This window comes from Gymnogyps californianus, chromosome 23, assembly GCF_018139145.2.
Source record: "Gymnogyps californianus isolate 813 chromosome 23, ASM1813914v2, whole genome shotgun sequence".
Taxonomy (NCBI): domain Eukaryota; kingdom Metazoa; phylum Chordata; class Aves; order Accipitriformes; family Cathartidae; genus Gymnogyps; species Gymnogyps californianus.
Window position 1 is genome coordinate 1,532,221 of NC_059493.1, and position 25,448 is coordinate 1,557,668.

The 25,448-nt window shown below is 51.9% G+C and overlaps 1 protein-coding gene across 2 annotated transcripts in view; it reads left to right on the forward strand.

Moving 5' to 3' along the window:
• The window catches only part of ZMAT4 (zinc finger matrin-type 4), a 113,163-nt gene that overhangs the window by 36,356 nt on the left and 51,359 nt on the right, over positions 1–25,448 (forward strand). The gene's annotated exons all lie outside the window — the stretch shown is intronic.

Genomic DNA, 25,448 nt, shown 5'->3' on the forward strand with positions numbered 1-25,448 from the left:
TGCAGCAGCGCTGCTCTGCCAGGCGAAAGCTGGGGAGCGTCTGCAGGCGCCTGTGGAGCGGCAGGGCAGAGCAGAAAGAGCCTTGTGCGGGGCAGGCGTGTAAAGCATCTGGTCAAGGCACAGGCCTTTCTGATGGGAACTGCAGAGGCTTGTCTGGAGAGCCTGAGTGTGCTGGTCTTGGAGCCTGAGCCTCTTACTGTCATGCCAAGTGGCGTTTTCTCCCAGGGCAGATCCTCTACTGCTGAAGGAGATGGACAAATAGGGGCAGCACAATTAGGGTACCATTTTGCCCTGCTTCAGCTTTGCACCCTGGCCTCGCTAAAAGAGCGGCCTCATACTGCGTGCACGTGGCCGCAGGGTTTGTGAACTCCGATACAAAGCTTTGCTCCAGCCTATGTCTCCTTTCTCCAGATATGCTGAGCAGCTGCCACTCCCTGAGCCAGTGCTGCTTTGTGCTCTGCATCAATCTGCGATCTCTGCTCTAACCGGCAAAGGGAATTAGGTTTGGGAGAGGAGTGGCAGCAGAGCTGGAGGCTGCTCTGGCGAGTGCAGCAGCTTTCACCTGCCTGCAGCCTCCTGCGCTGGTGGCACACCAGGGAGGGGGGAGCGCCAGCAGCTTTGTTTGTCCCACGTCTCATTGGAAACGAGGTCCCAGTTCAGGCAGAGTTTGCTGCAAGGATGTCTCATAAACAACGCGCAGGTGACACTGCCTTTGCCTTCGGTTTCCTCTCCTCTTCACTCCCCCATGCCTGTCAGCTCAGAAAACCGAACGTGGATAACACAGTATAGCCCAAGGGAGGGAAGGGAAATAGCAAACGCCAAGAGGAACAGCAGATGTTGCTGTATTGCACAGTAGAGCATCATCTCTCCTCTCTCCAGAATTCACTCTGAATCCACAGGCTGATGTCCGATTAGTGGCGTTTCAGGGGAAGGCCTGGAAGAATGTCCTTTGCAGTCCCCTGGACAGCGTGGCATTCGCCACCTGTCAATTGTTTTACTGGAATGAGATAGAAAGTAGATTTTTAAAGTGCAAAATGCAGCTACTTCCAGCAATCCCGCCTCTGTCTGACAAGGTGACCTACACCTAGCTAGTCCTGGTTATGATGTGATTGGGCAGATTTTGCAGTGTCCTTTGACATGCTCTGATGTGCAGGCACTGAGCTGTGAATGCACACAGGAGCTGTGCCTGCCTGTGCCTTGTGAAAACACTAAGTACTAATTTTACTTTGCTTATTTCCCTTCCACCCAGTGCCTTTGCCATGCCCCTTGACCTGTGCAGTGACTGCTAATTAAGAAAATGGCTTTGAAGACAGCGGGTTTCTTTTTTTCCTCCCTTGGGGAAAGGGGGGCAAACTGAGCTTTTACACCAAGGGCAGGACTATTGTCCTGCAGGGCCTGGTTCTCATTCATCCTCTGGCCACGTCGTGCCACAAGTTACACTTCCACACTTGCCATAGTGCTAATGTGTGGTCTTAGCACAAAGGAGAACCAAAGCAATGGTGTGTTCTCCTGGGCAGCAAAGCAACATGGAGCTGTGCTTACAGCTGTGACAAAAATCTTGTTTATTTCTGGAGATTTTTATAATTATTCACTAAGCCTCAGGAACTGGATGTTGCAGCAAAGCAGTAGATTAGTAGCAGGCAGTCAGACCCGGTGTTTTGTTGGGGAAAGTCTGGTTTCCATTTTTGTCAGGTCACAAGTCTAGCAGCAGCGCTGGCAGCAGAGCCTGCCCGGTGCCCAGCCCGCCAGCTACGCATGCTCACGTCGGTGCAGAAGGTGCCCTGCCTCGTGGCACTGGGCTTTGGGGTCACCCTCACACCCTCCTGCACGAGGACTGGGGAGCCCCTTGTCCCCTGGCTGGTGAGCAAGATCTGCTTGGAGGTGTTTGGAAGAGCAAGGGGCTCATCTTCTCTGGTGAGAAGGAAGGTGACGGGTGCGGGGTTTATTCAGACACCTCGAGGCCATACCTCTCCCTTCTCCGGGGCTTTTGCGTTTGTGTTGTCCATCTCTTTAGCCTGCTTCAGCACTGCGAAGATCGCTGCAGGACTCCAGGTAATCACACCGGTCTGGAAGCATGAAATGCTATGTAAATGCCAAGTGTTCATTAAGTATGCTTTAGGCTGGACCAGCATGACCACGTTTGACATGCCTAAGCAACTGAGAACATTCAAGAGTTGAATGACTGTTTCTTGTATCTTGAGTGCACTGATGTGGAGAGGAATCCACCTGCAAAGAGGCGTTCCTGTTGCCAGCGCAGAGGCGAATGCAAGGGTGCAAGCTCAAAGCCTCTGGGTACCAGGGCAGGTGTCTTGCATTGTCCTTGCTGCGTCCGTGCACAGCAGGGCCCTGATTCAGCGGGTGCATCGGTCTGTTTGCTGCCCCGGGGCTGGGGGCTCCCGTGCAACTAGACCCGTGCGGTGCCGCAGCTCCGTACTGCACGGGGGCTGTTCCTGTAGCACCGCCGCGGGGGGCTTGGCTCCCTGCGCACCCTGAGGTTCATGCCGATTAATTGCTGACCAGATAACAGTTCTGTATTTAATTGGTGGTTGAAAAATATTTTGCTGAACAGCCCTGTGGGGTGATGGTTACTGTACTATGTGCTTGCTATGGACAGCACTTAGCTCGGCCTTTGGGAGGAAGCAGGGCTGGTGGAAGAGGCAAATTAATCAATGTGACTGCCCACCAGAGTCAAATTAGAGAGAAATGGATTTTTTCTTTTTGGAAGGGAAAAATGTAGTGTTCCCATAAAAATACAAGGAATCTGAAATATTTCATAGCTGTAATGTGCATGAGAGGAAGGGTAAGCTTCCTCTGGGTGAGGAGGTTGGATGGGAAATTAAATTATTCACTTGGCTGCAGGGCTGTCGGTGTCTCCCTGCAAGTGGGGGAAGGTTTGTGCCTCCCTCTTGCGGCAGAGAGTAACTGATGCCCTTTGTGTGCTGGGATTTTTAGCAGGGGCTGTGTATGCTCCTGTCCCGGGCAGCCCTCCGGCAGCGAGGACGTGCAGTGATGGGGTATGAGAGCAAAGAGGTCTCCCAGACAGTGCCCACCGACGGAAACAGGCTGGACCTGGCCTGACTGGGCTGCTCTGAGGGGGAAAAATGCCCTTGCTGGCTCATGCAATGCTGTGTGCATCAGGCTCAGGGTCTGTAAACAGCCGCTGAGGGCTTGCAGCCTGTGCAGGGTCAGGCCGTGCATGCTGGCGAGTGGTCTCCCCGTGCAGGTGGCACGTGAACATCTTGAGAACCCGGCCCGAGATGTCAGTCAGGCTGTTTCCTTCCCAGCCGGCGGCAGCTTGGTGAGTTCACTCATCTGTCTTGATCTCCTGCTTCTCAGAGGCACCGTACGAGGCAGCACAGCCTGTCCAGAGCCTCTCCCAGGAGAAAACGACCCTCGTTTGTGCTCTGCTTTGTTCCGTGGCTGCGGCAAGCTCTCCTTCTTTGGAGAATAAGATGTTAAAGAGCTTTTGAAAATGATCAAACGCTTCAGCTTCACTACTGTGATTAATCAATCACAGCTGCTGCTTTACAGCTCCATGTTTTGATGCGTTTCAGGTTGTTCCAAAGTTAGCCCAGCTCAGGGCCAGTAAACACATTCCTGAGCCCTGGCACGGTGCTGGGATGGAGCAAAAGCTGAATTTTCCAGTGCTGCACTTTGTTCAAAGCCAAGGCTGCCCAAGTCTATCGGGGAGAGCCATGGGGCAGCCTGTTTGTTTGGCACAAAGGAGGGTGGTAACGAATTACTCATTCTTGCCGTTATTTTCTGCAAAAGAGAGTTCTGCTCAGAGGCATTTTTGTCCAGGGTGCCTTGCGTGGGCCCCCCGGAGCTGTGCTGTGCTGGCACACCGAGCCAGCGCCGCGGGGACGCTGCCAGGCTCTTGGGGAGATCTTGGGGAGTGTCTGGGGCTTTGCAGCCCCAGGGAGAGGAAGGGTTCCTGGTCCCCGCATGGTAGGAGCAGCCTCCGCACGGCAGGCGTGTTTTCTCCTGGCCGGCGGGGAGCCGTACAGCCTGCTCCTCCAGGGTTTGGTTATCTCCGTTCATTTCTCTGCCGAGAGTGCAGATCTCGGTCTCTGGACTGGCCTGGGGATTCCCCAGCTGCCTGTGTTTGGGGTGACAGGGTGGTCTGGCCCCGCAGCCATATCCGCAAGGCAGCTGAGTGCCCCTGAAGCTGCCGCTGGATGCTGGCACAGAGCTCCTTCCAGCAACGGTGCAGTGCGTGAACACCCTCGTGTCCCTTTCTGGTGGCTGGGGAACAGGCAGCATCCCAAAATGCTCACCGGGTCAAGGAGCCACAGGCGAACATGAAGAAAGGCAGTTAGCGTTCTGCGACAGACAGGGTGAGTGTGCTAGATGGTGAGAGGGTGCACCTTGAAAAATTTTAAAGGATTTATTAACTTGTAAGTTGTTTCCAACATTTCTTGTGCTGATGCTGCCATTACGAGGGAGCATGGGATGCTCCTGGGAATTATATAATCCTAAAAAAAAAGTGAGGAAGAGATTTAAGAAATATCTCTTCCCTGGATGGCAGCTGCATCATTGCAAATATTGTCTGATCTGCCCTTAGCACTGAAGTATCTGAGGTTCCAGGTGGCAGCTCTAAGGAGCTCGTGTCAATTTTGGAGGCTTAGATGCATGGCTTAAATGCTTCTTAGCAGTTACTTTTTTTACAGCTAAAGAGCCAAGCAGGATCATGAAGCATCACAGCGCAGATAGTTTGTAAAACTGCTGTCAAGCAGATTAAGCTGGAAATGGAAAAATTGCTGGTGAAGTCTTTTCTCTTCTTTTTAATGTTTGTGTGATAGAGGGTGATTTAAAGTCCATTTCACCATCTAGGTGAGGCTCCAGATACCCGATAGCAGAAGTGCAGCAGTGTGGCTCAGCCAGCTGCTTTGCACAAACAAAATCCCTAAGACTGTCCGCGAAGTATATTTAATAGAAACAAATCAAACTAAATAGACTCACTTCTTAAACGTACTGCAGACACCCCCCCCTTAGTGACCATCAGCCATAGCTGACCTGTAAGTGCCTGGAGACCTCTCACCCAGGGTACCAGTCAGATTTTGCTATTATGTTATGTATGCAACATACGCTTTCCAATAAAGTGTGTTGCTTAAGATACAGCACTTTTTATCAGGCTCTGGCAAAGGTGATACCTAGACAGCAGAGCTCTTTTGTGAGAAAAGGGGGAGGCCTGTAATTGCTTTGATTAGCCAAATGTTCGGAAGGGGAATGAAGCATGCTTGGTTTTACCTGGCTTTGGAAGTGAAGGCATAAAGGAGTCTTTCCACATCTCAGCATGTGAGACGAGTATCCCCCAGTTCCTCCAGGGTGCAACCACCTACTGCCTTGAGCTGCAAAGACCTTTGAGATATCTCCCCTCCCCTGCAGAGACCCAGCACCTTCATCCCTGCTGAGAGATGTTATGGGAGCAGAGGGAGGCGGAGCAGAGCCAGATTAACTGCCTTTCCCCTTGTTGTTTGCGTGTGCATCACCTCACAAGGCTTGGAGCACAACCTCTCTCTGCTCCATCATGTCCCCATTTCTTACCTAACGTGCAAGTAGTAAGGCTCATGTGCTGGCAAATGAGGTGCCTGCCGATTCAGCAAAGCTGGGACAGAAACCCTCTGTGGTACCAAGCTGGTCCTCGCCCTCCTTATTTTGTTATAAGCAGAAAGGAGGGCAGTGCGATGACATTGCCTCTGAAGTTTTGCGTTGGCAGAGGGAAGGTGTATGAGATTGTGCTCATCTACACCCTGGTTTTCAGAACTTTCAGTCTGAACTCTGAAGTGGCTTTGCCTGGAGGATATTGTGCACAAAAAATAAGGAAAGTCCGCTCTCTTTCTAGATTCAGCTGTTACTGGATTTCAGAGTGGGGAGATCAGTTTGGTTTAAGCCTGGCTGTGCATTACAGACTCCTGGGCATGTGTGCGTGGTGCTGTATTGTCCCTCATCGCGCATGGTTTGCAGGGGTCTGCATCCCCCCGATTTCTCCTTCCCTTGTTTATTGCCTTTCCCTCCTCTGCTCTGCCTCTGGCCTTCTGCATCCCATCAGTCCTGCCTAAGGGAGGCCGTAACGACCCTTTGGCTGAAGGTGAACCCATCCCATTCCCTTTGGTATCTGCTTTCCTCTGGCCACTGCCCTGAGAAAGCTGTTCCTGCCCTTCATCCCCGTGTGGGGGGCTTGCCTCCGCTGTCCCTCGGTGCTGCGCGTGGCGGGTGCCTGCAGCGCGAGGCGTGCTCGCTCCATAAATCCAGGGTATTAAAATAATCGCATCGTCTGCAAAAGTATGAATCTGGAAGTAAATACGTTCCCCCTGGAGCCTGTGATATCCTTCACAGCCTCTGCCCTGCAAATCAGATTTGCACACCCTTATATTTTCACAGTGAGGAAAATCCCTCTCAGGTGCTCTGATTTAGGCTGCGTCGGGCAGCTCTGCCTTTCCCTGCCCTGCCAAGTCTGCCCAAGACCAGGGCCTGTCTCGGGCCGTGGGAATGGGTCCTGGGGAAGCTCTAGCTGATAGTAGGAGCTGGATGCGGAGGGAGGCTGCTGGGACCAGTGCAGCCTTGCAGAGCACGGCGGAGCCAATCGCTGCTGCTAGGGGTGGAGCTGGAGCGCCAGCGGAGAATCGCCCAGCGCCTTCCCAGCACAGTTGGCCTGGGCTGCTGGAAGAGCTGGTGGGGAGAGGAGAGCCGTGCTCGCAGCTCCAGCGTGCGCCTTCCCTGGCAGCATCGCTGGAGCAGCTCCGCTGTCCTCGGCGCGTCAGCCCGGCCAGCGGCACAAAGGTACCGACCCATCCCTGCCGGCTTGCGTGTTGCTTGTTGCTTGAATCTGTTGATTAGAGTTGGAGGAAACTTTACTGGGAAATCAGAGCTGTTTAATAACAGTGTTTGTGGGAGAGCAGTGGGAGGTGATCTGTTACGCTCGCTGGGATCGGCTGCCAGGTGCGGCGAGGCTGCTGGAGCCGTTTTGGTAATGCAAGCGCTGCTGCGGAGGGGGAGCCCGTGATCGGGGTCCGACCCGGCCCCCGCTGCGGGGGAGCTGGTGCCTGTGCCAGCTGTGCCACCCCCGGACCCGCGGCGGGAGGTCAGAGGTGACCAGCGTATGCTGTGCGAGTGGTCCAGCCCCGCGCCAGGCGTTAGGATATTTTCCCCGTGGAGTTTTTACTGAACGCTGCGTGAGCCGGTGGCCGCAGCCAGGCAGGCCTCTTGGTGTGAGCATCCCCTGAGAGGCAGCCCCTGGGCCGGACAGTCAGTGGAAACTGGGGGTGCTTTTACTGAACGGACTCTGCGCAGGCATCCCCACAGGCCAGCGTGGGAACGGGAGCTCCTAGAGCTGCATGGACGTCTGCAGATGCAGGAAAACAAGCCTATTCTCTCTGTTGTTTGGGAAGTTTGGAGAACTTCCCAAGTCAGCACCGCTTAGAGCGCAAAAGCACGTTTCCAGGGAGGCAGCTGAGCATAGGGGGCTGGGGCTGCCATCCCTGGGGACAGCCCTGACCCGACTCACTGCAGCACCCACGGGAAAGCAGCTGCCAGCCTGTACGGCTGCTCGTTGCCGGCGAAGGGGGATCGGTCTGTGCATCTCCATGGGGCTGGCTGACCCCACGTGTTGCACTGGAGTTGTCCGTAGGCCGAGAGCCTAAGCAAAAGCTGTCCCTTATGCAGCATGAGCGAGGTGACTGCTGTTTTGGGCTGCATGAAAGATCTCTAGTAACTGACCCTTGAGCTGTCTAAATTGCTGGCGATCCGTATCCATTGATTAGTGATACCAGACCTGGGCAGTGCCCCTTCAGTTCCTGATGTTAAACATGCTCCGATTGCTGCCCTTTGGGCAGCCACACGCTCCTTTTGCCCTCCTCTGATGTTGAAGTGACCTTAGCGTGCAGTATTGGGTGAAGAACAAGGTTTGCAAAGCCTTGAGGAGACAGTTAAAAATCACCAGTCTGCATTTTCTGCATGAGATTGTGCTGTTGGCTCTCGCATGAGCACGTGCAATCCATCTGCAAAACAAACAACCGGCTCTGGAATGTAAGAGGTGAGCCCGGGGAAACATGGGGTTGCTGCTGGAGAGGGACAGCTTGGAAAGGGGGGTACTGGACGGAGGGGTTTCAGCTTTGGGGCTCTCATCATTCCACAGGAAAGGGACAGTGACCTGGAGCATCTCCTGCTATTTCTCCTTGCACTGTGCTGTGGGGCGGGGCATGGCAGGGACTTGATAAACAATTTTGTAAGAGGTATTTTAATAAAGGTTCTAGACAGTGACTCATCTACTGTAGGAAGGGACGGGAGGGAGGGGCACCACAGGAGCTTTCTACAGTAAAAATGGGTCTTTCCCCTCGATTTTATCAGAAGCAGGAGGGCAGGAATCCTTTATTACTCCCAGAGCAGCGTAGACCTGTCGATTGTAAACCTCATAATCCCAGTGCCCCTGCACCGGCTCTGGCACCTCCTGCATCCCTTTCCCTGGGGAGGATCCTGCCTTCTGGCCACATCCTGGGGTGGGACTGTTCCAAAATTTGGATTGATTTCCACCTGTCCCAACTGATTTTATCTGATCATTCTTAGTCACTTCTGAGTCACTCCAAATAACGAATCCTTGTCCATACGTAGCAGTTTGCACCCCATTTCTGCATGTACCTGGCCGACTTGGGTGTGCATGTTTCAGAAGTCACTTCATTTGTCTCTGAGTTGCGCTGTCTTAACTTTCCTCCTGCATCCAGCCTTCCTCCCTCAGGCTTTTCTGCCCTGCTTTGCCCTCTCCTGTGCTGAAATAGCCCAGAAGAGGTGGAGTGCTGCTGCGTTTCCACTTCCCCAGGTATGCTATAGAGCCCATACTACACCCCTGACAGGCCTCCCTAGCTATTCACAGCATTGCTCACTAGCCCTTCTTGAAAAGGTGTTGTCTATGTATGGAGATGCTTTCCTGATATTTGCCTGAATCTGGTTTACTTGCTGCTTCCAGTTTGCAAAGGAATTGGTGCAGCCAGTTGATCCTTGCTGACTTAGCACCTTACTCCCAGTGAGCAGCCCAGCTTTCTCTTTCTGGGGGATTTATGGCTCGGTGTACAGCACTGCACCACCTAACTCCCCCTCCTGATTTTGTGCCCAGAGATTTACCCCGGAATGCTGATGGCCAGTCTGGTCCAGCTATGGATTTATCATCCCTCCCTGCAAGGGTTTTGCTGTTCGGGGGAGAAGAAAATCCCCAAGCCCACCAAAAAACAGCCCTCATCCCCCGCATCAGTGATCAAATGTAGGCAATAATAGTGGGGATTTTTTGAGAATTATTCCTTTGCAAGAAGCAACTTTTGACCAAAAGTTGGCATCTTTTTCAGACCCGTGAGTCTCTAATCAGACCTTTTTCATTGCAAGGTATTCTTCAGAGTCGGGAGGGCTCCCAGAAGCCCCTCGGAGATCGCTGCAGGGTCTGAGACGGCCAGGCAAGGCTGGGACTCCTGGGGCTGGTCCTGGCTGATCCTTGCACCGCGTGGCCTGGGCGCTGTCAGATCTGGGTGTCTCGCTTTATCTGGGTTAAGCTCCCAAGGAAAGAGGTGTGACTTGAGATCCAGAACTGGTTTGAGAGAACAGAACTGGGCCAATTTCTAGGCCAAAACGGGGCCACTGGTGTTCCCAAGGGTGGATTTGGGTACAGAAACGGGTGAAGGGCAAGGCTCCCACCTCCCTCCGTTGCACAGGTGCCTTCCCCGGCTGAATGCAGAGGGGGTCATCTCCCTGTCAGCTGCCAAGCAGGTAGCAGGACATATGGAAGCTTTATTATTCCTTACAAAGTGTGAAAAACACCCCTTGCTGAAAAGTACTGGAGTTGCATAGTACAGACGGGGCTGCCCCCAGGAATAGCAGCAGCTTCAGGAAATGAGGAGGAAGGCTTTCCTCCGTGCCATGCCATCTTCTCCTCCGCAGAGAGTGTTTACTGTGTTTGCATCCCCTGAAGGAAGGTTTAACAGAGCCAGGCTTTGCTGTGTCAGTTTTGCAGCTGTGACCTTCAGGCAGCTTGTGGATGAGGCTCGAGAGGCACTGGCTGAATGGGATGGTGCATCTTCGCCCCTTCGTTTCAGTTCTCCTGCAATTTCTTTGGCACTTTGTTGGCACCACACTCAATGTCCCCTGCCCTCCAGGGAAGGATGTGCCAAACGCTCCTTTCCAGACTTGCTGGGGTGGCGGAGAGGCGAGCCCAGGCAGTGCGCAGGTCGTGGGGCACCCGTGCCACCGTGGGCTGCTGAAGGCTCCTTGTGCCTTGCCCAGGGTGCAGCAGAGACCGATGCCCAAAGGGTGTCCTGCTCCTTTCTGCAGCGTACCTCAGCATTTTGGTTAAGTGGGTGCTTATCTATAGGCATATACATGGGTAAGTTTAAAAAGTCAAGAGGAATTAGATACGTATTTTTCTGGGCTGTGGCTTTTGTGGGAGCTGTGTGTAGGAAAACAAAGGGTTTTCCAGGGTCGCTCATGCTCTGCTGTTGGCTTGTGCCTGCTCAGCCTGGCTCTTGCACAAGAGCATTTGGGTCTCTGTGTTTCTGGTCACTTGCAACAGACACAGGCGGTGATTTCTGTTCTCCCTGCCGTTGCGCCTTGTTCTGCTGACAGCTGCATTTCTCCTCAGCTCGGAGGTGTGAACGCTTCTACCTGCCACCACCACCTGCTCCTGCAGAGCAGGAGATGGCATTTTGCAGGGGACTGAGGGGGAGCCATCCATGCCATTCGCTTCTTCATTTATTAATTAGAAAGAAATAAAGTTGCAGAGAGATCAGATTTTTGAGAAAGACCCAGAGTTCCAAAATGCTCCCAGAGGATAGATCCCTAATTGCTCTCTAATTGCATTAGAGTTTAATTTGTTGTTGTTTTTACTGTAATGTTCCCATTTTTCTCGACAGTTTGCTTTGTTCCATTAACTAGAAATGGCTGGAGATGAATATTCTCAATATTAAAACTTGCCTGTTGTGCAATGCTTGACAGCTTTTAGGCCTTTAATGTGCTGGCAGGGGACACGGGTGGCTTAGCCTGCGTTGGCTGTCAGGCTCCGCGTGCAGGGGAATTCACGCATGCGGCGCAGCGTTCGCCCCGTGACAGCGTTTTGCCCGCGTGTGCCAGGTTTGGTCCTGGGAGTTTCTGCGAGGCTTTGCAGATCTGGTGACGCCAAGTCAAGGGCCTGTTGGCCTGTGGGTAAGGTAGGGTCGGTCCCCCCGGGCAGTGTTACTGCAGGCGCCTGTGCAGGTGGTCACTGGCCGTGCAGCGCTGCAGGGCGCCCGGGCGGATGGGACGGCTTGCGGGGTGCTGCCCTCGTGCCGGGCAGATGCGCCGAGCAGAGGACGGGGATGCGGCAGGAGGGAGAGGGTTCACACTGGTTGCGAGGGGCTTGCTCTCGAGCTGGGCGTCGGTTTCGGACGGAGGTGGTGGCTGCAGGTGGGTGCACGGTGGGTGGCGAGGGCTGCCATGGGAGAGCGCCATGTCCCACATGGGCATGTGTGTTGGCTCCAGCCCCGTCTCCCCTTGGCATCTGTGGGATGAGAGGGACATCGGAAGGCAAGTGGTGGTTGCTGTCCTCCTTCCAGGACACGACAAAAAGCTGAGCCGAGCTCGCCCCAGAGCGGCTCACAAGCAGCGGCACTTCAAAGGGCTCGTTTAATCCATTTCTCCAGAGCACAGAGGGGGAGCAGGTCTGGAAATGCAACCGGGAAGCTTCAAAAAGGGCTTTCAGGAGCTTCATTTGGAAAGCGATGGGGGAGAAGAATATTGCTCCTCTTAATTCCAAAGCAGAAATACATTTATTTTGTCTTGTTAAAGGGGAAATGGGGTAGAAGATGTAGTTAAGCTTGGACCTGCTTCTTGCCAATAGATGTTTGTTGGTGAAACAAATCCTCAAGGCGGGAGAGTATAAATAAACCTTTCCAGTATATCAGCCTCTGCACTTGAGGTGTCACCTGTCTCCCCTTTGATCTACTTGCTTATATATCACATACATATTACTTGTCTGTGTATCACACAGGGTACCTGAACAAGGCCCTGACTGCCCATGAGCTGGGTGTGAAGGAGCTGCACGCGTGGCTCTCAAAAAGCGGTATCAACACTAGGAGACGCAGGGAACTGCACTGTGAACTTAAAACTGCTCCTAAATTTGATCCAGCTGCTTAAAAACAGTGGGTGGACTTGGTGGCAAAGTGAGACATTGGTATTTAAAGCTATCTTGAAGGATACAGCCACAGACATGACACCCAGCAGCTAGCTGTGAAGATGAGGCATGCACTGGTTTCAAAATTACATAAAGAAAATGGGAAAAGCTCTGAGCGCTGGATCTGCAGCACCCAGAGTGGCTTGTCAGAAACCCCAGGAACAGGGTGGAATTGAACACCCACTGCTTTTGAAGCCATAAATTAATCGGTTAAACCCCCTGTTGTATGGGATGCCGTGCAAGCTCCTCTATTATTTGAAATATAATAAGCACATGTGAGCTGATGGTATTAGTAAGAGAGGCAGAAACTTGCATGGCCTCTGTGCACGTGGATGCGTGGGTGCAGCGCGGCCAGCCCGAGCCCTGGGCTTCGATCCAGATCGCAGCGTGGAGGTGCTGCCCGTCGTGCCCGTGCCTTGAAACGCGCTGGGGTCCGTGGACGCGCCTGCACGCTCTTGGTGAACAAGCGGGAGACTGGAACGATTAGCGGGATTTTTCCTTCCCACCGTGCAAAAAAATAAGTCGAAGTGTTCATGTGTGGATGCACGTGCCCCCGGCGCGTCCGACAGCCGCGCAGGCTCCGCGGTTGGGTGCCACAGCAGCGGGGTGGCCGCAGATCTGGCATGGTTCTTCACAGCCCGGGCTGCTCCTGTGGCCACGCAGGTGCGTGGGGGGGTGGCCAGAGCCACACCGGGATCACGCCAGACCACGCACGGTGCTCGCGAGTGGCACTTGAGTTCCTGTGGTCAGAGCTGGGCTGAACCCCGGGAGCATTTCACCTGCTCTCAGCCGTAACCGTGCACCACAGGACGCTGGTGTCTTCCACATCCACGCTTACTGCCTCTTTGAGCTTTACAGAGTCTTGGCTTCAGTGACGGCATGTGGCAGAGGGAGCCAGAGTTTAGCTTGACTTAAAATGAAAACTAGTTAATTAATTTTGTGTTTTCCATCCTACAATGTCACTGGTGAAATCGTCATGATAACTGTGGATCCAACTGCTCATTTGAAAATATTGAGTGATTATACAAGTTTATGACAATATTACTTCCTGCCGCCAGAGATGCTTCACGGTACTACTAATTGTAGCAATAATTAATCCGTCTAATTTTCAAGCACGCGGCTGTAGTTCACAGGAGTCTGGCAGGGACAGGAGCCACGCAGAGTGTGGGGACCTGTTATTTTCTCTCTTTAATTGTCAGACGTTTTTACTGCAATTTCAGCTTGCCGTGCTGAGGTGGGGAGGCACCGGGCTGCGGCCCCCCGCACTCTGCGGTGCTGCGCTCACCCGCTCCCAGGGGAGCTGGGGGCTCACGGGGGATCCCCGCGTGCGGGGACCGGGTAGTGCTTGGACAGGGCGTGAAGACAGAGGGACGTGAGGATCTGATTTTTAGTGCACTGCTCCAACACCAGGCAAGAAATGACATTGCAAAGCAGGATGGAATCGAGTTCTCTGTGCCATCTACAGTTGTCTTTGCTAATTCGTATTTGTGAAACTCTTCAGGAGTTTCACAGTCTCTTTCTGCAATGCAGGCTGGTTTGTATGTCAGGCTTTTTCAAATTACCAAGCTCTGTTACGGTTTCAGAGCGAGCTCTGTCGCTGTTTGTGCTGAGGAGGTCATGGGGCTGTTTCATATCATCTCTGCCAGTTGATGCAGATCATGGTGAACCCCGTTACATTCAGTCTTCTCAGGAATAAGTCATGTTTTAATGGGCATTTCATTCTCGTCTGGCTCTGATTGTACCAGGTGATGCTTTACTTTGGGAATTTGGTGTTACCTGATGGATGCTTTCCTGTTTCTCAGAAATCCTCTACCACCAGGTCTTGACCTCTTTGCTTCTGGTAGGCGGTATAGCTGAGACGCCTCCAGTCCGCTTTTTTGGAGAAGTCAGCACCTTTTCAGAAGTTTTGGATCTGTGTGCGCATGATACAAAGGTATTTTCCTGCCCCTACCAAAGCACAGGGATTTTTTTGGTTTTGCAGAACATATGAAAAGCATTTTTCAGCCTTATTTCCTCTCTAGCCAGAAAGGAAGGCTGATGGCCATGACTGAGGGATAACTTACAAACCCCACTTTGAAAACTGATGTAGTATGAAACACATTAACTTGTTTTAATGCCTTTCTATTGCTTCTCGGTACCACAGGGGATGCCCAATAAATACTGTATGAATAGGAGTCCCCAGACTATGCAGAGAGAGGGAGACCTTTCCAAACCCTGGAGTCAGAGCCAGTCTCTGAAAGGAGCAGCCAGTGCCCAGCCTGGAGCATGCCTGACTCCGGCCCTTCTGCAACAGCAGTTTAATTTCTCACTGATGAAAATAGAATAGTTTGCGTTTCTGGAGACCTTTTCACACGCAGAGCTGGAGCGCTACAATGGGCACTGACGAACCATTTCTCATTGCTCATTTGTTGGTAAGGGACAGAATAGTGTTGTGGGTTTTTTTCCCAGAGGGGAAAATGAAGCATGAATTATCTGAGTGGCTTGCTGAAATGCTCCCAAATACAAGGCAGGTCTGACTGAAAAGTCCAGCATGCCTCTGCTCCATGTGGATGAGCATGGGAGATGCTTCTGCTTCTTAGAAGAGAACAAATGCAAACAAAAGAAGGGTTGTGTTTTTTCTTTTTTAAATCAAGGATGGGCAAAGAAAAAGCAAAGGTTGTAGGAGGGATGTAAATGTTTGATGTTTTACTTAAGATAAAGCTCCTTGTTGTTTGCTGTTGCACACAAAGCTAATTGACAGATTACACGATAATATGAAGAAGTTTAATGAAATCTGCTGATACCCTTTAAAGGATGTGGAATTTGGATGTGCAATTAAATTAGGCCAGGGGTTTAGCTGCTCCATGCTAACTAGGGGACTTAGATACAAAGCATTTGCATTCCTGGTGTCTTGTTTCTAAATCATTTCATTGATTACAAAAAGCTCTGCTATAGCAGGGGAGCTGTAGCTGAAGGGAACAGAGTCCATCAATCATTACAAGTAGGGAGGGCTCCTCGCCAGCGCTGCTTGGCTGCCTCGGGGAGACCTGGACTCCTATAAATCCTCACCGGGTGGCACTCAGTGAGGCAGCTCTGGCTGGCAAATATCGGGAGCTTGGATGACAGCGAGGATAACCAGAAGCATCTCTGCTTCTGCTGTCGCTAACTTTGTTAACCTTTGCTGGGCAGGGAGCTTTTAGTGCTGTCGGCAAGCAAGCAGTGACATTAAACTGATTTGGGGTTAGTGCTGTTGAGGCTGAAGCTGGTTTTGGTAAGAGGTGCTTTAGCTTAGCCAGCTAGGCCAGCGTGCAGGCTTTTATCAAGGAATCCAGTATTAAAATAATCCCCCATCAGTGATGGACAGATTTGTTCTCTGAAGGCTTCTTCTAAGCTCGTTGCCACCTTACATGGCTTTGCCTTTTGGGCTTCTGAGCTGAAGCTGATGGGGAATGACAAGCCCTGATTATGCAAAGTACCAGAGGCTACGAGCTGCAGGCACGGGATTCAGCTTGACTCGCTTCCTACTGTTTTGTATGTTATTAGGGAGCCACAGGAAAAAGTAGGTCCTGCTTATCCAAAAATAAATGTGGCGTCCTCATTGTAATTGCAGAGAAAGGCTGTGCGGGAGCTGCTCTCCGGCTTCTCCCCCCGCATCGGCTCCTGCTGCGGTGCAGCCCTGGCACCGACCCGTGGGGCAGGGCAGCAGCAACCCCCCGACTTTCGGAGTGCCCACAGCCTGGCAGCGCGGACCGCGCTCCGGGGAGGCTCGGAGACTATTTATGCGTCTTTTTGTGAGAAACCACCGTTTCCATAGCAACCGTGAGCATCACATGGTAACCCTGGCTCCGCAGCATGCGAGCCCGCAAGGCGCCTTGCTGCACCCCGTGCTCCTGGCCCCACGACGCCCCGATGCCTCGTGGGGTCCTTGGGGAGTGTGGGTCCCCGGAGAGGCTGGGACAGCATGGTGCTCGTGGCTGGGGGCATGGCGAGAGCTGCCAAAAATGCATCCCTGGGTGGCAGGGGCGGGAAGAATTGCGGAGGGGGGAGCAGTGGGACGATTTAAAAGGGGAGGCGAGCAGGAGGGAAAGGAGCGGGTGCCAGGGCTTTGTGCCAGGCTGTGTCGGACCAGGCTTCCTCCTCAGGGTGGGGCTTGGCCAGGGCTTAGTCGAGGGAATCTGTTTCTGCAGGGAGGTGCCAGCAGCAGAGACGTCCCGGGCCAGGGTACCTTGTTTCTTGCCCATACCAGCTCTTGGCATCCCAGTACAAGTGAGTCTCTCCCCTCTGCCATCTGACTACATCAGCCCCAGAGTGCAGCCTCTGCCTGAAGCCTGCATGGGTCTGTTTTAACCCCTTCTTTCAGGAGGTTTCTGGGCCATCCCTGCTGCTAAGGGGCTGAGCTGTGCCACTCGGCCGTGCTGGAGCGAGTGCCAGAGCCCCATCCCAGAAGTGTGCAGGATGCAGAATTGATGCCCTGAGGCATGAAATGTGATTGCTCTTCGTTCGGTTCCTACAAACTTTATTAAAGCAGTCACAATATATCAATCTCCTTTTTAAAATATATTTTTATTCAAGTCAGCACATGTTTGCAATTAAATCCTACCACATGATGTAGTGTGAATAATTAGAATAATTCATGTGTATAACCGGATACATGCATTTGTAGGAAAGGGATGGTGCCACTCTCAAAATTGCAGTGTAGCTCCCTTTAAACTTGGCAGCATCCTTCCTTCATCACCCCCGAGGCAATTCACGACATGGAGGGCTTGCTCTCTGCTGCACGCACAGGTCTTTCCTTTGCTCTCTAAATCTACACGCCTGTAATTTCCTCGGCTCTGCCCTTTGTTCCCACCTCAGACAGGCAGTAGGTCAAAAAGGCACCGGCTGGATTTTACTGCCACGCATAAGCTTGCGTCTCCGCTCCCGTGCCAAGTGGGTGCCGTGCTGTGTGGCGTGGTGCTGGTTAGGGGATGCAGAGCACCCCATGCACCAGGAGCCTTGGCCTTGCTGCTTTTCTGCCTGGAAGGCATCATCCGCCCCTCGTGGCTTCCCTCTGGCAGAGGGCACTGTTTTTCCTGACACGTTCATCAGGTTTTTTTCTTGCTTGGTTCTGCTATTTATAAACGGTACCTCGGTGACGCCTGTGAGGAGGTGGGAACATCTCCCCGCTCTCGAGTCTCGGGGGAATTCAGCGAGACACCCCTGGCGAGATCCTGCTCCCGTGGCTGAATCCCACGCAGAGGAGCATGCAACCGGTCCCTCTTTCTGTGTGCCTGTTCTCGTGGTCCCGTGGGGCATTTCTCACCCCTTGCGTGGAGCAGGGCAGCGCTCTCCCAGCGCGGGGGAATGAGCACCAACGTGGGCGCTCTCCCCTCCACGGCGTGGGAGCTGCGAGGCTCCTTTCAAAAACATCACCTCCACCCATTGAGAGGACACCGTTGCTGTCTGAGTGCCCCTTTCTTAGTCCTGGCAAACATCAAGAAGTAGGTCCCAGCAAAGCAGCAATTTGGCTGCTTACGCTGGGGGAAGTTGTGTGAAGTTGGGCGTTTGGGGTGCTCAGGTTGAGACTCATCTGCACTGAGGCTCCGTCTCCTCTGTGTTGCTCTCCGCAGCCTCTCCTCTGTGTTTTGACACATGCAGCAGACACGTGCAGGATCTCGCCTGCTCCCCAGCTCATGCCACACACAATCTTGTTCTGATTTTCCAGGCTCCAATAAAGTGTGTCAAAATGCATCAAAGGTTGAATGCAGAAGTGAAGCAAATTGACTCTGGAGAGGATTTCAGGAATGGAGGGAGTAGGGAGATGGCAGATAAACCCCAAACCAAACAAGAATTGCAGGGAAGGCGAAGCGTGGCAGAGACGGCAGATGTGCAGCACAGCTGGAGGGACACAGAGCATCTCTGGTTTGGCAGGAGAACAGGAAAAACTGCAAATAGCACACAGATCCTCTGAAGATGTGGCTCGTAGCGATCCCTTTGTGGGCAGGGACACTGCTGCCATCATGTCCGGGATGCAGGATCATGCGGGCTCTGTTACATGGCTCACTGGCGAGGGCCCTGTCCCACCTCTGCTGGGGCTGCAGAGGGAGAGCAAGCAAATTCAGGTGCTGGTACAGGCGGAGGCCGCAGAACCCGTGGCTGCGAATTCAGCCTCTTGCACCAGGCTCAGGGTGGGCTGCACGGGGTCCCGTCGTCACTGTGGGACGGGGCATCCCGTCCTGTCTGCTGCTTGATGTTCTTCCCTGGGGAAAGCCGGCAGTGCAGTGCTGCTCTGAGGAGCTGCCCCATCCCCTGCCCTTTTCTCTTGGTAGCCGGCGGGGCTCTCTGTGCTGGGAGGCTGTTGTGGTCTCCAGCACCCAGAGCATTCCTTTCTCAAGGCGATAAAAGAAGGGGAATTGCACTCGTGGAACAGGCTCAGTCATCCATCATGCTGATAGTGCTGGGAAATAAGGCACTTGAAAAGGCAGTATTTTGCATTTCTTCAGATGCCTTGTTGTAAGCGCAGTGACAGAGTTGCTAAAAGCACATTAATTATTAGTAAAGACTTTTTTTCTTGCAAGACAAATTAAACAACAGAAGAAAACAGGAAGTGTTACACGGGATGTTAATGCATGGGAGAGTGACAGCAGCAAAAGCCACAAATAATTTGTAACATGAAAATCAGGACATTTGATTTTTGGCTTGTTTGCATTTGGCATTCATGCACATGCTCAGTTGCCACTTCTCTAGTGCTCCAATACGGAGGTTTCGGAAGCTGTTAATTCTGGGAAAGGTGATTAAGGCCCCTGAGAGTAAACTGGATAAGGGACCACAATTTTTTTTTCTTTCCTCTTGACTGGAAGAAACCAAGTTGCTGAATTCAGTGCTTTGTCATAGAGCGCTCCTTGTCCTTGACTGTACAATAGGAAAAATGAACCTGTGCAGAAATTCCTGGTGCATCGCAACAAGCAGGTGATCGAACGAGCAGCTCGGTGGCAAGGCTCCGGACAAGGCGTTCGAACCCCCTGCACGGGGCAGCCCCGGCGCAGGGCGAAGCACGCTGGCGTGTGTCCAACACCACGGGTGGGCCAGGCCGAGGGGCTGATGCGCCCCAAGGTCTCAGATACCTGCTGGTTAAATGATGGTGCAAAAGCAGTTTTCTTGTATCAGCTGATGATCTCGGTGTGGCTGCTCTGGGCCCACGCACACGTGGGAGTGAATTTGCCCCAGTGTCGTTGCAGGCAGGGAAGTGGGTCCGAGCTGTCTCGGGGAGAGCAGCCCGGCACAGAGGGTAGCTTGGGGGATGCTCCCCTAAACCTGATAGCAGTGTTTGGGGGTGGGCTGGGGGGGAAATTTGGCACTGAGAAGCAGTGATTTTAAAAAAATGTTTAAAAAGTTCAGTCAGAAAGGCAGAAACGTTGCTGGAAGCAACCAGTGGGAGGCACGGCCAGCGGGGACGGCGGGAAGCAGTTTCCTCCCCGCAGGCGCCGGTGCTTTCGGCGGAGCGCAGTGATGCAGTGCCCAAAGCGGGGCAGACGGGCTCGCCTCTCCTGCTCACGTTTGGATGTGTTGCACAGGTCATTGCCACCTTCTGCTCCGAGTCCTCTGGGTCTGCGGGGCCTTGGCTGGGTGAGGAGGAGGTTGGGTTTGCGGGTCTGCGGTCGCAGTAGCCGAGTCAGCAACTTCTGGGATGTCTGCCTGTAACTTTTATCCTTGTACCTGAGGCATGTGTTGTAAAGTTTAGACGATGGTTACCCAGGGACTTGGCTCTGATCTCAGATTTAGATCCTTCATTTGCTGTCTCCATTTAACACGTCCCCTCCTGAGCTGTTGCTCTAAGTGCCGTGGGATCTGCCGGCGCGGGCGCTTGCAAGCAGCGCAGGAGGAGTGTTTGGAAAAGCTGCAAGCCGTCTGCTTCTGACAACAGGCTGGTTAAATGAGGGATGGTACTGCATTTTCAAACTCCCTACCCTGAAATGACATGAGGTCGTCTGCAGCTTCTCAGGGTTTTCATGGCTTTCTGCTTATTGTTGAATACAGAAATAATTGACAGTGAACAATACTAAGGTTAGTCTGTGAAGTGATATAAAAGGCAAAACTTGGAAATAGAAAAACTGTCTTGTTCATGTTTGTCACGTACTCTGGAACTTTTGCTACCAGTCGTGAATTTCCCGTTATTAAAAGAATCTTTTCCTATTCACTGAGCTCATTGCTCAAAAAAAGGGAGTGATGAACTTGATAACAGGGAGTATACAACAATAAAAATAGAAGTGGCTTGCTGAGGGAAGATTGCTGGGAAGGAGATTACAACAGTATTTATCAGAAACATGATGGGAAGTATTTGCTAGCAGCGACTGCAGATTGTGCTTTTGCTCCTGCATTGTAAGTGAGGACCCCGAGGGCTGTCGCAACAGCAAAGGGCTGCTGCAGCTCGCACGCATCCAGCTGGTGCTCTAGACCGAACTGAGGTCCTGGAGCAGCTTTACTGCCCTGGCTGGGTCTGGGTTGCAAAAGCATTTATTGCAGGTGCACTTCCACTGCTCTCCTTTGTGACAGGTACACATTCGGCACGTGTCTGTGTCCGGTGGGATTCAGCTGGTGCAAAGCATATCCTTAAAAAGGAATTTGGCTTTGAATATGTCTCTGATGTCAATATGTGGATTGCTGTCCTCTAAAATTTAATGCAACTTAGTTAGCATCTTTCTAGCAGTTGCCAAAAACTGGAGTCAGCCCCATCAAATTGATTTTCATTAAGCTGTTATAGTCACTGAAACTGCTGAGAAGAATCATAGCCATATGGCACAAGGTATTTAAAATGAAGTCTCTTCTGACACAGTTTGCCATTCCTGGAGATGCTGAGCTGACATGTGCAGAGGTTACTGATCTGAAGCAGGGACGGGGGCCTCAACACTTGAGTCCCACCACAAGAGGCAATAATAAACCCCACTGAAAGGAGACAAAGTGATCAGTGTTTGTGGTGGAGGCCCCGCTGTTCATGTCCCCACCTGAGGAGGAGGAGACCAAGAGTTTTAGATATTTAGACCTTGGTGTGCAGACCGAGTGCTTCTGCTCAGCTGAATGGTTTGAGTCCAGCTGGCAAGGCTGCGAATCGCACAGTAATTCTTCAACTCTCAGCAAGAAAAGCCTCTGAGAGCGTGCAGGGAACATGTCCCTCCTTGCTCAGCATCTGCGGTTCTTCTCGAGTGTCCTGGAGGCGCGCGGTGCTTTACAGCCACGGACACGCTGAAGGCTGATGGCTGGTGGTGGAGAAAACCCCTCCTTTCCATTCTGCTTTTTGACAAAGACGGGCTGCGTAGTGAGGGTCAGCCAAAGGCTGGTCAGTTCTAGGAGCTGTTAGGCACTTGTAGGCAGGGAGAGTCAGAGTGGAATTAAGTAATTAGAAATATATAAATATTAATTGCTTATGAACTCCCTTTATGACACTTGCAGGCGGAAGAAGTTAATAAATCACTGCTAGGATTGACCCACAAAACGATAATGTAGAGTGTATCTGAGACAAGACAAAAAGAGGGGGGGAAAAGGGAGCTTTTCTGGAGCAGGAGGAGGCACTGTTTTTAGGTCAGGTACCCACACAACAAAGCTGTTTTCTTTTTCCCAGGGCTTCATGTCTAGAGTCTGCGTCTTGCTGCAGAGCGGAGCCCTTGCAGTTATGCACAGATGCCGTCAGCCGGCCACCTGCGGTTGCCTCGCTGCTGGTACAGCATCTCTGTACCAGTCCCGTTGTAGGAAGCAGACAGGTCCTCGTTTTGTTCTTGCATTGTAACAGGGTCTCTGCACAGATACCCAGGGAAATATCAGCCCTGGACCTTTCCTATGGTCTGCATGCAAGACCAGCCAGTGGCACCCTGGGGACCGTGGCAGTGAGAGAGCCTGCTTTAAAACACATGGCGTCGAGAGATGCATGTTCATGCGTTCATTTCGCTTATATTACCTTGACATCCTTTTGATGTACTGCTCTAGCATCTGAGAAAGGAAAATAGAAGAGTACAGAAAAAAATACATTTTAAGAAAAGCAAAGGAACCAGCTAACAGCCACCAAACGTAAAAGCTTTATTCAGAGCCAGCAGGCTGCACCAGCCAAGTTTAAAGTGTCAGTCCTCAGGAAGGTCCCTGGGAAGTAAGGCTGTATGGGGGCTCTCCAGCAGCAGAGAGACAATTAGGAGGCTACTGAGAAGGGGAAGAGACTTTTGCTCTTCTATTGCATTTATGTGGGACAGGTAAAAGTCTGTTTTCTCAAGTCAATAGCTGGTACTCGAGTTTAAACTTATTCTCAGGCTGTCTAGGTTTTAGTGGCAGCTTTGCAAGGGTGATTTGTATAAACGGGTGCTGATAGTGGATTGCCTGTGTGGAAATCTTCCTGGCTAAGGCGAATCTGTTATTTTTGTCAAACCTTTCATAATAAATTTTGCCCAAAGCAGTGATTGTTACCAGAGCTTTCTAATTATTTTAAGTAGCCAAACTTACATATACTTGAATCCTCTCTACAGTTTAGCCTAATATATTAATGAAAAAACATGAAGGAGGCTTTGCTTCCATTTATTCTCCTGTTCTGCCTAATCCCCATCCCTCACTCCTCTGCCTTGCTGTCCTTTTCATCACTGTTAAAAAGCAATGCATTCAAAAACAAGCAGTGAAACCCTCTGCCAGGGTCCTAAGCATGAAGAGGACGCTCAGTTATGTTTCAGCTCTCTGACAAGGGCACTCTGCTGTCCTGCAAGCTTTAGCGATCCTGCGCTTGCTGCGCTTCACAGGGACGTGGAAAGCCTTCAGGGAACCATGATCTGCGGCATTGCTGCTCACTTGTGCATCCAGTGCTTGAAGCCAAGCAGAAAAGACCTGGTCCCTGAACAGCACCGAGGGCGAAGAGGGTCGCCTGGTCCTTCCGCCAGCGGCTCAATGAGAGTGCGGCAACTCAGAGACAACGGTGGGACCTGATGAGCTGCTTGAGGAGGTCAAAGCAACCTGGTGCCTGGCTGTCCTGCTGCAGAGAGTGGGGCGAAGGCAGCCAAGAGCTGCTCCTTGCTGAGATGCTCAAGTGACGGCTGGCCAGAGCAGCACGGTCCCGCCGGTGGGGAGGATGCACCCGGTTCTGAGAGCGGGGCAGGAGAATGGGAGCGAAGCAGCTGTTGCCCCAAGCCATGACTACGGGGTTTGCTGTGGAGGTAAGGGAAGGGACGTGGCAGGAGACAGTTCTTCCTTTGGGAGATGTGCTGGGGGCACCGGGCATGCGTGGCTGAACGCTGGTCCCGTGTGGATTGGGTCAGACTGTGTGCGGTGGTAGGAGAAGGCAGTTGCAGTAAAGAAGAGCCTGAGCCGAAGCGAGCGAGGGACTGAGTCATCCCTTGGTGGGACCCTGCGGGTGCTGGCGTTTCGGTGAGTGCCACTTGTGCTCCCGAGTCAGAGCAGAGTCATTGCCAGGTGCCAGTGCTGGCCGAGAGCTGCCAAGGGCCCGTGGCTGCCCTGAGCGGGGCAGCGGCAGGGCTTGGGTGCTGCGGCTGACGGGGACGAGCTGCGTTGCGGTGAGGACTTACTGTTCGTTAAAACTCTGCTTTCCGTGGCCTTGTACAGCAGGGTGGGACCCGCCAGTGCTCTAGTCACCTGCAGGGACAGCACACTGGGGATGCTCCTGTAGTCTGTAACTGTGCTCTTGATGCGTTCATTACTTGAGGGTCTGCCATTCCAGAGAGACTTTATTAGGTAACTTGAATAGTTATACATGAATCATGCTGTATAACATTCACATTGTCAGCATAATAACTGTACTCACCTGTTGCGATGCATTACATCCTTGTGTAGTAACAATGGCATATAAAACCTAACAGGCAATATTGAGGCTAACAAATCCTATACCTGTATCAGAAGTTACTGCTTAGAGAAAAGACATTAAATCCGGTTCCTGGATAAGCCTGTTTAGCCCCTGCTGCTGTAAAGGGGGGACAGACAACTCCATTCGTATGCACATATGTTAGAGGCAGAATAGACTTGAGATCTGTTATCAGAGCATGAAGGGCTAAGCTAATACTGAGCAGCTTTTGATTTACTCTGATTTTTGCAATGAGAGTTTATACTGTGAGCATTGCAAACTGCATGCAAATGAAGGCGATATTACCTGCCTCTGTCTTGGTTGCTGGATTGAGGTTTAATGAGATTCTTTGGTTTGCCTTGTGTCAATCTGTTGTATTTAAGTGAGATTTCTTCCCTCCGCTTTGTTTTGCCTTTGATGCAATTTTGCAACACTTCTTGTAGTCCTAAAAGGGTCTTTTGGTGTCTTTGAAAGTTTCTCAATGCAGCATTTCTCTAGACGGAGTAAATGACGATTAAACCTAGGCAGATACCAAGAGAAAACAAGCAAGTGTCTTTGCAGAATCAGAGAGCGAGGGCACCAGCAGAGGAGCTCCAAGATTTGTAGCTTTTGTCTGGTAGACCATGAACACCCGAATAAACCTTTTCCTGGAGCTGAGGGCAAGTCGGTCTCTCCAGGCTGGGAGCCTCTGGTGTCGACTCAGCTGCTTGTTTTCATAAAATGTGCAGGGATCTTAATAATCGTGAGACTGCAATACGTTTGGGGGTTCGGTGCAACCACCTCCAGCTCAGCAGCTCTTGCTGCGGGCTGGCAGGCAGACGTGCACAGAAAGCCTCATTCCCCGAGCCCAAGGGAACGGGCACCGTCAGCCCAGGACAGCGTCCAGCGGGGTCTGGGACCTCCCCAGCCGCGAGGCAGAGCGAGTGCTGCCCCGAGCCCTGCTGCACAGCCCAGCAATGACAGGTCTTTCTCCACCTGATTGTTTTTCTGCTAATGAGATCCCGTAACTTGTTCATTTCCATGTTGTTTTTCTTCCCAATCAGTGGAATAAACTCTCTAAAAACTGTATTATCAGTCTTAATTGTGCCCAGGTTTGTTCTGCTTGTGAATTAATAGACTTTATCTTGTCATTAGTCAGAAGGCATCGGCCTCTATTTTCCCTCTTGAATTGCACTGGGGTTTTTTGTTTTTAAATACCCTGTCTGTGAAGCTACTTCTGGTGTTTTCTGGCTCTGCCTGGGTTCAGTCTTTTATAAGCCTCAACCTTCCTGATACGCACCTTGGTTATCAGTTCAGAGTTGGATACCTGTAATTGCTTGCATAACCAGGAAGATGTGAACAGAGAACTAAAGTATTCCTGTGAACTGGATCATTCAGCGAGCTGTTTTTTGTAAGCGCAAGTGCCCTCGTTGGAAGTTGTGGGGAACGCACAAATATTTAAACAGCTGCTTGAGAACAGCACAGCCCAGTAAATCACCCAAGCAA